The sequence below is a fragment of the Hesperophylax consimilis genome, chromosome 12 (genome assembly GCF_061612785.1).
Source record: "Hesperophylax consimilis isolate HC1 chromosome 12, BYU_Hcon_1.0, whole genome shotgun sequence".
Taxonomy (NCBI): Eukaryota; Metazoa; Arthropoda; class Insecta; order Trichoptera; family Limnephilidae; genus Hesperophylax; species Hesperophylax consimilis.
In genome coordinates this window covers 19529407-19543610 of record NC_142847.1, presented here as the reverse complement: position 1 = coordinate 19543610, position 14204 = coordinate 19529407, and the positions used below count along the sequence as shown (strand labels likewise).

Below are 14204 nucleotides of genomic sequence, written 5' to 3'. Positions count from 1 at the left end.
ACTTTATAAATAAAGAATAAAGCAATGAACGGACTGACAACTGTCTGGCCTTTGAACAGACTAGTTACCCTCACGTATGAATGTTTCATAGTTTGGGATGTTGCATAATTAGCATAAACCTGTAACTGGCATTAAAATTTTTAGAAGACAGTTAAAAACAAATTTCTTTAATTTCAGATATAAAATAAGTGTTGAGAAGCAATAATATCAAAGCTTCATTACCACTAGTCATGGCTGTATAAAATTTACAAATACATAATATTATTAAATGAAATGAGGGCCTCAGCACGGGTTGCGTACAGAGTGAGGCTCACATTACCAAATCATACTTTATAAAAAAGTTATTCTAATGTATAAATAAAAAATAAAATAAATATATTATAATAAAAAGCCTATTGTTCTCAATATTACAACTTTTGATAAATAAGAAATAAAACGAAACCATGTTATATAATTTCAAATGCTTATTTATTTATAGGGGAAAAACTTCCACGTTGTAAATTATAAGTAACATCGGTACAATATGTTTTATATATATGTAGTTGTATGTGGGTAGACGGTGCAATGTATATTTGCCATAATACATTGAGAGTGAATATCAAAATAATATACCACTTATATCAAATTAACAGTACATAATAATACGGTTCTTGCTGACGAAAACCGTTTTGTTCATTTCCCTTGAACGTTTAATTTGAGAGTTGATATGGACACATGGAGATAATATGGTTTCTGCATAGGAACAGCCATCATCCAAAACACAGACTTGTCATAACATCATAAACTCTGTCGCATTCCTTCAGTACATATGTATTTTTTTATCTCTTGGACTGCGATGACGCTAAAACAAGTATTAATAATATAATATAATGTAATATATTATATGGTACATGATAAAAAAAAACACAAAATTAAGAATTATGTCAGATAATAACAAGAAACTGAGGGTGCTCTCAGTAAAGTTATTCATAGGGCGTTAATTATTAATAACGTTAGGGAAATTCAATAAAGCATTAGAAATATCAAGTATATATCAATTGTAACCAACCTGGCACAAAGTTTTAACTACATAAACAGCGTTTAAATGTTTTACAGTCATATAGTTTGGTTTCACTATAGTTTCTCTGGGCATTATATTGATTTCCTATCTGTTTCCATGATTCTGGTGTCATTTGAACACCATTTTCTTCAGTGGCTTTTAGGTTATGTTTAGGAAGAACTTCCCATCCTGGAAAAGGATAGAATAAATCAGTAATACGATTGCATGTTACCATATTAACTTTACTAAATACGTAAATAACTGAATACCAATAAAAACTATACTCACTGTTTTATTTATTTTATCAACAAATATTACGCACAACATCCTACGAGCAAAGAAATCTGACAGAAGACGGACATTTGCCCGCCTTCCATAGACAACTTGTGAGTGTTGCGGCCTAAAAATGAATTCCTATCGAATTCTCTGCAATAATTGTCCGATTCGGCGGGGAACACTGGAACGGATTATTCAAATATAACGGAAGCTTTTTCGGAGTTGAAACAACCCAATTTGTATTTGAATAAAATCGACGTGAAGATTTTCTTACATTCGAATAGAACTCGGAATCTGAATAATTGTTCAGTTTTTCCGAAACAACTCGCCCTTAGTTTTGAAAGCGAAGGTCATTTAAAAAAATGAACTTTTATGGTCATTCATTTTTAAAAGTAGATTATTAAAAAACAGTTAAAAAAACAATATTAAAGCTTTAAATTTGAATTACTCCTTACGTTTTTATCATAAAAACAGTAAACTATGTATTTTAAACAGGTTTCCTTTAGGAAATTGTGCATTTTGTCAGTAAATATGACTTTTGTAAGTTTTTTTTTTTGATAAATGAAATATCCCAAATTCGATCGTAATTATCATAGCGTCAAGCCACGTGCCCCAACAAGTTATGGAAGTAACTGAAGATCAAGAATGTTGTCTTTTTAAAACTTCGTCATTTATTATGGGAAACTGTCGCTTTTAACGGAAAAATGCAAATATTACATTAATAATGTAAAAATGCATGTTTTAAGGAAAATGTCACATTGCATTTAAAAATCGGTGATAAATCTTCAAAAAATATTGTTTTTTTTTTTGTATTAGGCAATTCACCCTAAAGAGAGTGCTTTGTGCCGATTGGGTTAAGATATATGGTTAAACTGATGTGAATTATCTATAAGGGGACTGGACATATCATATATTAAAGTCATTCAAATCTATAAACTTATAAAGAATAGAATATACGCGAGAGTTGTTGAGAGACAGCAAATATGGAATACTAAGGGGAGACTGGTGGGTGATTTTAATAAGCAATCGATACATGCCCTTGAAAGAAGAATGGTTTTTACAATTGAAGAAGACATGGTCAAGAGTCTCATCCTCCACACCACACTGGCATAATGAACTTTCGAGCACCCGAATTTTAAACAAATGAGTTGCAATAGAGCAGTGGCCAATTCTCATTCTCGAGATACAGGAAATAAATCTTTTGGACTTTTTTTTGCCGTGGAACCAGGGTTTACTTGGAATATGATTTTGTATTCCAGCATAGAAAGATCCAGTTTGAGTTTTCGTGACTGTCCAATTTTCTTCCCAGGAACGAGACATGTTGGATTTAAGAATAGAGAAGACGTCAGAGACAGGAATTTTAAAATCTAAAGGAATAGAACCAGATACAGTTCCAAGTTTAGCGAGAGAATCAGCTTTCTCGTTACCCTCAATTCCTAGATGGCCAGGCACCCAAACCAGTATTGTCTCAAACATAGATTCGTTTAAAGAATCGAGGATTTTTTTAATATTACAAATAACATAGTCTTCTGGACATCGAACGATATTAGAGGAAATTTTTAATACTGCACTTAGAGAGTCAGTACACACTAAGGCTCGACGAATATTGAGGAGTTGGATTTGAATTAAAGCTTGTTCAATTGCGAAGCATTCTGCAGTAAATATGGAAATTTCTTTAGGCAATTTATAAGACAGATTAACATTGAATTCAGGAATATATACCGATGCGCCACATTCTTTGTGGTCGGATTTGGAACCATCTGTGTATATGAGGGAAAATCCAGGAAACTTTGAAAATATAAAGTTTTTAAAATGTTCTTCAACATTTTGAAAGTTATTAGCTGATGATAAAATGTTCGTCCGGAAGTCAGAAATTATTACGTTTGGGATAAAATTAATAGCATTAAACGGGGTACTGTAAATAGGAAGGATTGGATCATCTTGTAGATTTTGAAGGTAAGAAGACAGATATTTAAATGATAGAAAACTTTTTAATAAGAGAGGGAATCGATCTCTATCTATTACCCTCCTTCTGCTATTTAAATTACTTAACAAACGATCGAGACTCTGTTCCAATGGGTGACGCGATAAAGATAACGCTTTGAAGATATATCTATCCGCGAGGTATTGTCTTCTCAAAAACAAGGGAGGATCTACACATTCTATCTGAAGAGCATTAATTGGAGAAGATTTCATTGCCCCAATAATCATTCTAAGCCCTTTTGATTGGATTCTTTCAAGTTTTTTATCCAGATATTTAGGAAGTGGGTCGAAAAGAAATGTGCCATAATCCAAGTGACTTCGAACGAGGGAATTATACATTAGTTTAAGAGTAGTAGGATGGGATCCCCACCATACTCTGGAAACAGCTCGCATCATATTAAGCCCCTTTTCACACTTAGCAGAAACGTTCTGAATATGCGGGAGCCAGGAAAGCTTATGGTCCAAAAGCAGGCCAAGAAATTTTATTTGCTTAACGATTTGAAGGGGGAAATTATCAAAAGAGACTGTAAAGTTAGGCAGTTTTCTTTTGCGAGTAAAAGCCACTACCTTGGTTTTAGAGGTAGCTAAATTCATTCCATTTGTCAACATCCAAACTTTAATATTATGTAAAGCCAAATTTAATTCCTTCGCAGCATGCGATAAATTTTTGTGAAATAAATATATGAGAAAATCGTCCGCAAAATAAAGTCGCTTAATAGACGAAGGGATTACAATGTCTAAATCACTCATATAAATATTAAATAATAATGGACTGATTACAGACCCCTGGGGTAGCCCTTTCCAAAGTTTGCGCTTCAATATGTTTGAGGAAGAGTGGATAATAATGGTTCTGTCTGTTAGCAAGTTGATAATAAATTGAACTAATTTTATGGGGATTTTTATTTTAATTAATTTTTCCTTCAAAACATCAATTAATACATCGTCGTAAGCTGAAGAAAGATCTAGAAATGTGGCCAATGTACAAGAGTTAAGGGATTGAGAAATACGGATATCTGTTGTTAACAAACTTAAATTATCCATAGTAGATTTCTTTTTACGAAAGCCGTATTGATTAGGAGGGATAATACTGTGATTTTCAACAAACCATTCTAATCTGTTCTTTATCAAATGTTCCACTACTTTAATTAAACACGACGAAAGAGCAATAGGACGATAGGATGAAACTTCGGACGGATTTTTCCCTGGTTTTAAAACCGGGAGGATTTTTTGAACTTTCCAGACATCCGGAATAAATCCTGTTTCAAACATGTTATTAATTAAGGATAAGAAATATTCAACCGACATGTCGGAGAATACTTTAAAGAAGCTATATAATATTCCATCAGGACCCGGAGAAGAGTCAGAAAGAGATTTGATTACTCGTTTTAGTTCACTAACTAAGAAAGGAGAGTCTAGCCAGTTAGAGTGAGATGGATATGAAATAAAAGAGGGCATTTCTTCACATCTGGCAACTGAAGGAGGGGCAATCTTATCAGCAAAACCCATAATAATTTCCTCCGGAATATGTTTGGTACGCTCCGGAGCATATGACGAACCGAATTTTTTTAAATTAGTCCAAACAGATGACTGGGGAGTTTCAGGAGACAAGTTTTCACAAAATTTTCGCCATCCAGACCGCTTTTTATTTTTCAAAATACGTTTAGTTTCTGATTGGACGCGTTTCACTGATAAGAAATTTTCAAAAGACATGCATTTGCGGTAAATGGAAACTGCTTCTTTTCTAGAGTTAACAGCACGAGTGCATTCTTCGTCCCACCACGGAGTCGAATGTTTAGTTTTAATGTTAACTTTACGCTTTGGAATGGATTTTTCTGCTGCTTTTATAACTATACTAGGAAATAATTCACATTGTGTTCTGATGTTCCCAAGAGAAGATTTTACAGAGTGAACAAGAGAGTCTAATACAGAAGAAAAAAATCTCCAGTTCGCATCTTTCGTTTTAAATTTAAAATTATTGTTAATTGTAAAGGAATGCGAGGTGGTTAGATAGTGAAAGAGGATTATAATAGGGAAATGATCACTGGAAAGGGGGTCTTTAAGTATGTTCCAAGAACATTTACGTATCACCGAAGATGAACAGAGAGATAAATCAACAACACTTTTCCTTTGTTGAGGGGGGGTGAATCGGGTTGGAGATCCGTCGTTTAAAATACATAAATTATGGGAATCAATAAAATCTAAAAGATTACGGCCAGAACGATTCGTTAATTCACTACCCCAAGAGGTAGAATGAGCGTTAAAGTCGCCCAGTAACATATACGGGGGACGGATCTGAGACATAAATGATGACCATTCGTTTTCATCAAAAATAGTGGAGGGAGGGACATATATTGATAGTATTGTAATATCACATACAACAGCTGCTACTATCTGAAAATTGTTGGAGAGAGTATGAAACATGATTGGTTTGAAAGGGATAGAGTCATGGATGATTAAGGCAGCGCCACCTTTACCATCCAGTCTATCATGTCTAAGACAATTATATCCAGAAATCTTAAATAGATACGAGGGTTTAAACCACGTTTCAGAAATAGCGGCAACTGAAATTTCATGTTCATCGAGTAATTTTACAAGTTCAATTTTATTACAGATTAGACTTCTGATATTCCACTGAAGAATTCTGTTCAGTTTCTGAGACATTAGGAAGACAGGATAATAATGATTTAATGCAATCGGCAGCGTTGGACGGTATATTATTGTTGTTTGAAAGAATAGAAATTAAGAGGGTAATTAAAGTCTGAATGAAAGCAGAATTTTCATTCACCACTTTCCCTAAATTAGTGGAAGATTGGGAACTATTTAAAGCACTCCCATTGAGTGTCTGAGATTTATAATTCCCATTTGGGTTAAACAAAATATCATTATGTTGATTTTTATCAATAGAAGCAATAAATTTTGGTTTTGGTTTTTGTGGTATAAAAATTGTTTCCCTGTGAGAAGATGATGGAGGAGATTTAGAGTAAGATAGATTGCTAGGAATTGAGGTAGATGTTACCTCTGCAAACGATTTTATTGCAGGTGGGAATAATTTTGATGCCTGGAAATATGAAATGTTATCTGAAGCCATTGATTGTTTAATATTCCTTTGTCTGGTCAATTCTGGACAGGCCACACTAACCGCTGTATGATTTCCCTTGCAGTTAATGCAACGTGGATCATTCGATGATTTTTGGCAAAGATCAAAGGGGTGGTCTTCTCCGCAATGAAAACAACGTGGAGGGGAACGACATATGGGTTTTGAGTGTCCGAAACGGCAGCAGTTAAAACACTGGATCGTCGGGAATTTATATACTTCCACAGGGAGTGCGTTGTAATAAATAAATACCCGAGATGGCAAAGTTTGGCCTTCAAAAGTAATAACAACCGATTGTGAGGGTTTCCATGTAGTGGTTCCATTAGATGTATCTTTGTAATTTAATCTACGTGCTTTTAAAACCTTGGGGGTCACTTGAGAATCATTAAGTGCATCAACAATTTCAGATTCTGAGAGATCGGTTGGTATACCTCTCACTCGGCCCATTCTAGTAAGGTTGTAAGTTGGAATATAAGATTTAAATTTGTGGTGTGAAAGCGTATCTATTTTTTGGACAAATTCATTTGCAAAGTTTGCGGATTTAAATTCTAGGGATAACTTATAGCGGCCTTCCGGCTTAATAGATCCGTTAACTATGCCAAGGTTACTGTTTTTTGAACTAAAAATGAATTTCCCGAAATCCAGAGGATGAATGATTTTTCCTTGTTCAGTACTTTGGACATTGACAATGAATGGAGCCGAGGAAGATGGGGAATAACTTAGATCAGTATTTTTAGATTCTGATAATATGGTATCCTTACGACTTTCCTTAGGGTTTGAGGTTTCATCGGATTGCGAAGGTTTAATTTTGGGTGGTACATTAAGACAGAGCGATGGTCTTCGTTTTCTGGAAGGGAGTATTATAGAAACATCCGATTCATACTCATCTCCAATATTAAATATGGACTCGGGGTCAGGAGGGCGATTTTCATCTTCCTCCATATTTATAATTAATTAATTAACAAAAAAAAAAATAATACAGTCTATTTGATTGACTGTACACACTAATTTATCAAAACCTAAATATAACAAACAAATAATAGAAAACAAAAATGTAACAATAATTTCTTATCTGTACGAAGTCCGCGACAGCAGGTAGGCAATTCGTCAAACACAGAGCACGACTATCCACTACCGTAGTTCGATGACTAATCAAAAATATTGTTATTTTCTGGTCTCACACAAGCGCTCTACTCTCATAATATACGAGTATGTTGGCTAAGCTTGTTTCAACACATTATCATTATAGCAAGAGCCGACCCTTATTGGCCAATTGTAGCAGTCAGACTATAATACCTAACAGTCCTAACACATCGCCCTTGAGATTATTTTTCATGAAAACGGCGCTACATAAAAATACAAACCATCCGAATATTATTGATTACAGATTCGGCGTCTACTGATTGTGACAAGCGGCGACAAAATTTTACAGGTGCCAGGCGCCGTTTGTCTCAGGGCAGCCCTGATTATAGCGCTCGTGTGAGACTAGCACGAGTAGTCCCAGTATTATCATTTCGACAATTCTTTAGTAAATATATTTTGAGTTGGACACGAGCTACCTCGCTCGAAATCTGCTAAGCAAGGCTGAAATACCCACGATGTAAATCTCTATTAAGTACCTATTGGTTAATTCAATGAAAATTAACTGAAAAAAAATAGTGAGTAGGTAAAGGTACCAACACTAGGTATTGGTAATCAGACTAGTGTTGCAACCAGGCGGATTTCTGACAACAAACTTCAAACACATTGTGAATCATTTACAAAGACCATTGTGTTGCCAGAGTAGCAAATGATTTAAAAAAAATAATTTCTAAGTAATTTAATACCTAGATTATTTTACCGTACTGTACACACGGTTAGCTCATGGATAGAGGGTATAGCGGCGATTAGCTAGAAAGTCGTGATGTAGCTAGAAGTCCATTTACCACTGGGAGATTTGAATTTACTGCAATACAAATGACTTCACGCGGCTCTGAATGCGTTTGCAAAAAAATGTTCGGAATAGCAGGGAAAAATTCTAGGAATATTTGCAGATTTATTTATGCATGATGGAGAGTCGAGTTTATTAGCGCCTTATACTCGTATATCTTGCTTTTGCATACATTCAAATCTTCAAAGTGAAAGTTTCATTTAACAATCTACTATGAGAGGGAAAGTGTTATATTAAAGTTTTATTATATTAAAGAAAATAAAAAACAAAAACTTTTAGACATCTCTGACATCAAGAATTGGCTCCATCGCTTGTAAATGGGACCCTGCTAGAAGTTTCACAAGAACGTTTTCGCTCGCGTTCTATGGATTTCAACCAAGAAAAAAATTTAGGCGTGCTTTTGGCATATTTCCGACTACGCACCGGTGCCGAAGGGAGAAATGACACGAGTTGTTCGGAGCATCTCCTATTTAAATACCAGTAGAACAAGGACAGCTTTCCCACCTGACGCAAATGCTCTAAATATTTCCAATCTGTTTGTTAAAACAAGATAATCTATAAAACGGACCGCCCGTTTTTGCACTGAGTCAAGGGTTTTTTTTTGTCTGTGTTTTTGGGCTCCAGACCAGAGGTGGCTACCAAATTTAAAAGTGGTTTAAAGTACCCAATGGTTTCTACAAACCTCCAAGTGCATGGAAAGAAATACCAAAAATATTTTTAATAGCCAACGTGTACCCGGTGTTACTCGGGGTCTTTAATGGTTTGAAATAACGTTTTGAGGTTGTGAATTGTAGTGTACCTAAAGAATGAATGTAGTTCTAATATTATTATTTAGAATAGAAAAAAAATCACTTGAACGCGCCTTCTCTTCCTCGGACATCCTCAACATCATTTACCATTCACTTCCACGTCACATATTCTCCTTACAGCCCTCTCTTCGTTCATAACATACGCCTAAATTTTACCATACATAAGTATTTGTTTCAATGGATCACGCAATGTATTCCTCAGGTGTCTCCGACTTTTTCTACGATTTACTTCTATAAACCACATTTTTACTGTTTAAAAACCACATTATACCTATTTAATTCGACTCCGTGTATCATTCCATTGCAGAGATGTATTATATACATTCATGTATTTCTAGGATTTTTTCTACATTTCGTTACTGTGTACCACATTGTTACAAGGGGTTTTGTTCGAGGCTAATATTTTAATTAATTTTGACGAATTCGTAACTATTCATAAGATGATTTTCAACTATAAAATTAACGATAAGCACAAGATTTTTATATAGTATATTTATACCGTCGATATTAAATAAAAAAGAGATTAAATTTTTCTAGACGATGGATTGGAACTTACTGGGGTATATCTCAAGAAACATCTTTGATTTTAGTTATACGTTCATCAGAAAGAATTAAAATAAAACCCACGGAAATCAATTTTCTAGTCCTGCTATGATAAAATCGACCGTAGGTCCTTCCATTACGCCGGGCCACGCGCTGAATATTTTTTGTCACGACTTATTTATATGTCGTTAAGTTTCCCACTTTATTTTAGAAATTTGCTAGGGGAAATCCAACACTAGGTCTGTCCAATACACTAGGGCCGCGCATCGTATATTTTTGTGCATGGCTTCTTCACTTACGTCGTAAAGATTCCGATTTTATTTTACGGTATTGTGCCGTCTTAATTCGACTAATATGTTCAAACATATATGCGAAAGTTTGGATTGGATTTACCAAAAAATAATATTATCTAGTGAGAAGTGAAAGAGATCGTTCCTTTTGGACTCCAAATGGGAGCTACGTCACGAGCTTTTTTCTTCCGAAAAATGCCTGTATAAGCGAATCTTGTTGAATACATTTTCTACGAATCTTAATACTGCACAAGTAAGACGATTTGCCTACCTATTTACGTTACATTAATAATATTTATTCAAACAGTGCACATTCTATTTGATAAAGGAATTTTAAATGTTTTCCTGTCAGTGTCAAAATTAACCAATCTATAATATAGTCAAAATTAAACCAGAGAGTTTCATTTTCGTAGTAAGAAAAGAAAATAAGAAAACCAAACTTCTGAAATAACAAAAATACTTTATACGACATTTTAGTAAGAAAGAAATCCGTGTTCTCTGCATTATACCCATATATTCTAATGCAAAATAAAAAAAATCTGCTACATCTTGGACGTACATGAAATCTTTTTTCAAACACTGAAATTCATGGACTAATGATGGGAACTTGATTCCAATAGCAATTGGCCAAACAACATTGTCTGGAATCTAATAGAAGGTATATACAGAATAAAAGTATGAATCGTTCCAGAAGCAATAACTCCACATCACCGAGATGCGATGGTAAGTACTATAGTGATCAATAGTCATCAGTTTAAAATACTATGCACTACCAAAATGACGAAGCATGCACTAACAATGTCAAAATATAAGCCAAATATTGAACTAATGAAACGGTACCAAAATAGCCGGTTAACCCTTTTCAGACCTGAATTAAAACTGACAGTGAACTCCACAAAGGAGTTTTAATAAGTTTCTTTTAATGCATAATTATGTTGCATTTGGAGATGCTAAGAACACATTGAGGACTCGGATACATAAAATTTTCCGTATGGCCCCAATGTCGCACATTGAGACACATGACGTGGATTTTTTTTTCTTCATATTTTTATGTAAGTGGAGAATGTTGCCTGTGCACTGATGGGGATTTAGCTAGCAGTGGTTTGAACTCGCAACACCTGGTTAGGAATCCGACGCACTTGTGTCCACTCGGCTACTAGCCGGTTAAGCTGATATATAGCTGATATAAGTTTTCCGTTTCAAGCAATACTAAAATTCTTCTGTTTTAGAAAATACTAATTGATTTTCGTCTATATATTGTTGGGATACTGACTCTTCGAAAAATAGAAATTGAAAGAATTTATTGGTTTGCCTTTCGACCAATTGGGTTTGTGAATGCAATTCTTCTTCTTTCGTATGGTGGGGGGTCAGAGGGGGACATCTAGATCTGCGAGCCATTTTAGGGCCTCAGGCGTCGCCATGTGGACCTCATCAATCCCGCCGGGGAATGAATGGAGCGGGCATTCGTTGACCACATGTTCGGTAGTCTGCACCGCACCACATTCACACATCGCCGACTCTTTAAGGCCCCATCTGTGCATCATGTGGGCACAGCGGCTATGGGAGCACCTTAACCTATTGATGGCGGACCAGGTTTTGCGAGGCAGTGAGAACCCAGGCTGTCTCTCGGTGGGGTCCTGTATGAGATGGGCATTTCCCACGTTGGCCGTTTGCCACTCAAGTTTCCACCTATCTTCTGGGGTGAGAGGTAGTCGGAGGAGCCTCTCTCCTTCCGTCCAGAAGGGCTTTCGGGACTTCAAGCGGCATGCCGGGTGGGAGACGACATCTTCGTGTAGAGGTATTGCGCTTTTTTGCAGCGCCTTCTTGTATTCCCTCAGTGTTGCAATTTCTCGCCTGATGTTTGGCGGGGTTATGTTTGCAAGTACGGGGAGCCAAGGGAGAGGAGTAGATTTTAAAGTCCCGCTGATGGTTCGCATTGTGGCATTAAGCTGAACGTCTACCATGGAAGTGTGGGCGCTTCTAGCCCATACTGGAGCACAGTATTCAGCCGTTGAGAAAACCAGGGCAATGGATGCTGTTCTGAGCGTGTTGGCGTCGCATCCCCAGCTAGTTCCAGCTAGCTTATTAACTAAGTTAAGCCTTGTCCTGGTTTTTTTACCCACTGTTTCCATGTGTTGCCGGTAGTTCAAGCTCCTGTCCAAAGTAACTCCGAGATAGCGGGGGTGGGGGTCATGGTAAATATTTTTTCCATCAAACTGAGCTTGGCATCCGCTTGTGAATTGCTAAGATGAAAAGCTGTCGCAACTGTTTTCGACCCATTTGGCTTTAGTCGCCAATTGAGGAAATATTCTTCCAAAGCCTTTAGGTCAGAATTGAGGATATCTTCTGCTGCTTTAAGGGTTTTGGCTTGAGCTGTGACGGCGATGTCATCTGCGTAAGCAAATTTTCTGCCTTCAGTGTGAGGGAGGTCTCGAGTGTAGATGTTAAATAGCGATGGGGCCAGCCTATTGTGAATGCAATAAATTATCTTTTCTACTCCCTTCACCCACACTACATTCCTACCCCAAATGTGGATTCTATGGAAAAAAATTGGCCTCTTTGGCTCTTTTCCGTGTCTTTGTGAGATTTGTAACTTATTTTCGTCTCCCTTCGTACTCGTCACTTACTCCAGTCGGGGAAGCCATAGTTCCACAGGCTCCGAGGTTATTGAGGAATTGATACTAATATGTATTCGCAATTTATTATTTGAAGTTTTTTTTTGCATCTATATAAGTAACCTACGTTCAAAAAAAGTTAAAGTATATTTTCTTACGTAAATTGTGTAATACACAATTTTAAATAACGGTATTAAGAATATTTTTCAAATTCGTCAATAAATTATAGAAAAATGTGTTTTTTTTTTAAATTTTTCTGTAGGTTTACTGCTTTCAAAAGTTCCCTCAAACTTGGTATGCTCAATCATGGGCCCGACCCCATTTATAACCCCGAGCAACGCCGCGTACATGCCAGCTTGCATGTAAATATATAGTATATTCTGACTACTTCGTTCCTTCTCTATAAGCTCTATAAAAAAATTGAGCTAACCCCCCCTTAGTTTGGAAGCTGGCGACGCCGTTGGTATTTGATGAGAAAGGGAATGAATTCATATATGGTAGTTTGTCGCAGTATTTCTGTGCCAAGGTGTGTTCCTTGTGGGACTCCACATGTTGGGGTTTTTTTCTGGCAGAGTGGATTTTAAAGTGCCAATCTTTCTTTCTATCTTTTTTACAGTAAAATATCTGCTTTTAGTAAAAGAAACTGTATCTTTTTATAGTAAAATATCTGATTTTTGTAAGAGAAACCAGGCCAGTACTCACGTTAATCGCAGGTTTTATAACATTAATTTTGGAATTAGAGAGATGTAAAGGCTGATAAAGACATAGAAATAACAAACGCAATAAAATCCGTTAATGGAGGATTTTTCGCTTATAAAAAGTGCTGAAATTGGCAGAAGATTGAGGATTGAAGGTTGAAAGCAAACTGAATGCTATTGAGATAAGATCTTCGAGGCATATAAATGATACAGCCGTGTATAACCGTATCACAAATGGGTGTAGGTACCTACAAATGCATGTTTGACAAAAGAGAATTGTACAATAAGTCGAGAGCTTCCGGGGAAGACAAGGGACGGTCAAGTGTATAAAATACTAGAATCGGGTTATGTCAACATTAGATTCTGTATGAGGTGATTTATCGTTTCAATATGAGAGTCTTTAATGAGTTTTTTTAATATTTTTTTATATTAACTCCACACAGGAGGCCCTGAAGAAAATAATTTCCCTCAGGGCCTATTTCGTCTTTGGGGATGCTGTGTGGAGGGTCTTTTTGTGGAGAGGAAGGAGTGAACATGGGTCTTGAAGAGTCCCATGTTGTAGGAGGGAGGAAACACAGAGGCCGGCAGTTCGTTCCACAGCCGAGCTGTTGAACTTAAGAACGAATCGTAGAAGCGACCCGTTCTCATGTGTGTGTACAAATGTTGGGCGCGCGTTTGGCGTGTATCCCGACTACGCACCGGTGCCGAAGGGATCAATGACGCTAGTTCCTCAGAGCATCTTCCATTGTAATACCGATAGAACAAAGACAGCATACCTACCTGACGCCTGTGCTCTAAAGATTGCAGCCCGTTTGTTAAGATTGGGGAATCTGTCAAACGGACCGCCCGTTTTTGCACAGAGTCAAGGGTTTTTTTCAGGTATTTAGGGGCTCCGGACCAGAGATGGCTGCCAAATTCGACAGTAGG

The 14204-nt window shown here is 36.5% G+C and overlaps 1 long non-coding RNA gene across 1 annotated transcript; it reads right to left on the bottom strand.

The window, feature by feature from the left end:
- Positions 1–471: 471 nt before the first annotated feature.
- Positions 472–1415, bottom strand: LOC149419293 (uncharacterized). The gene is made up of 3 exons (XR_016302873.1): positions 1328–1415; positions 1049–1228; positions 472–841 (listed from the first exon to the last, which is right to left on the bottom strand). It is a non-coding gene; the product is annotated as an uncharacterized LOC149419293 (long non-coding RNA).
- Between the last annotated feature and the right edge of the window lie 12789 nt (positions 1416–14204).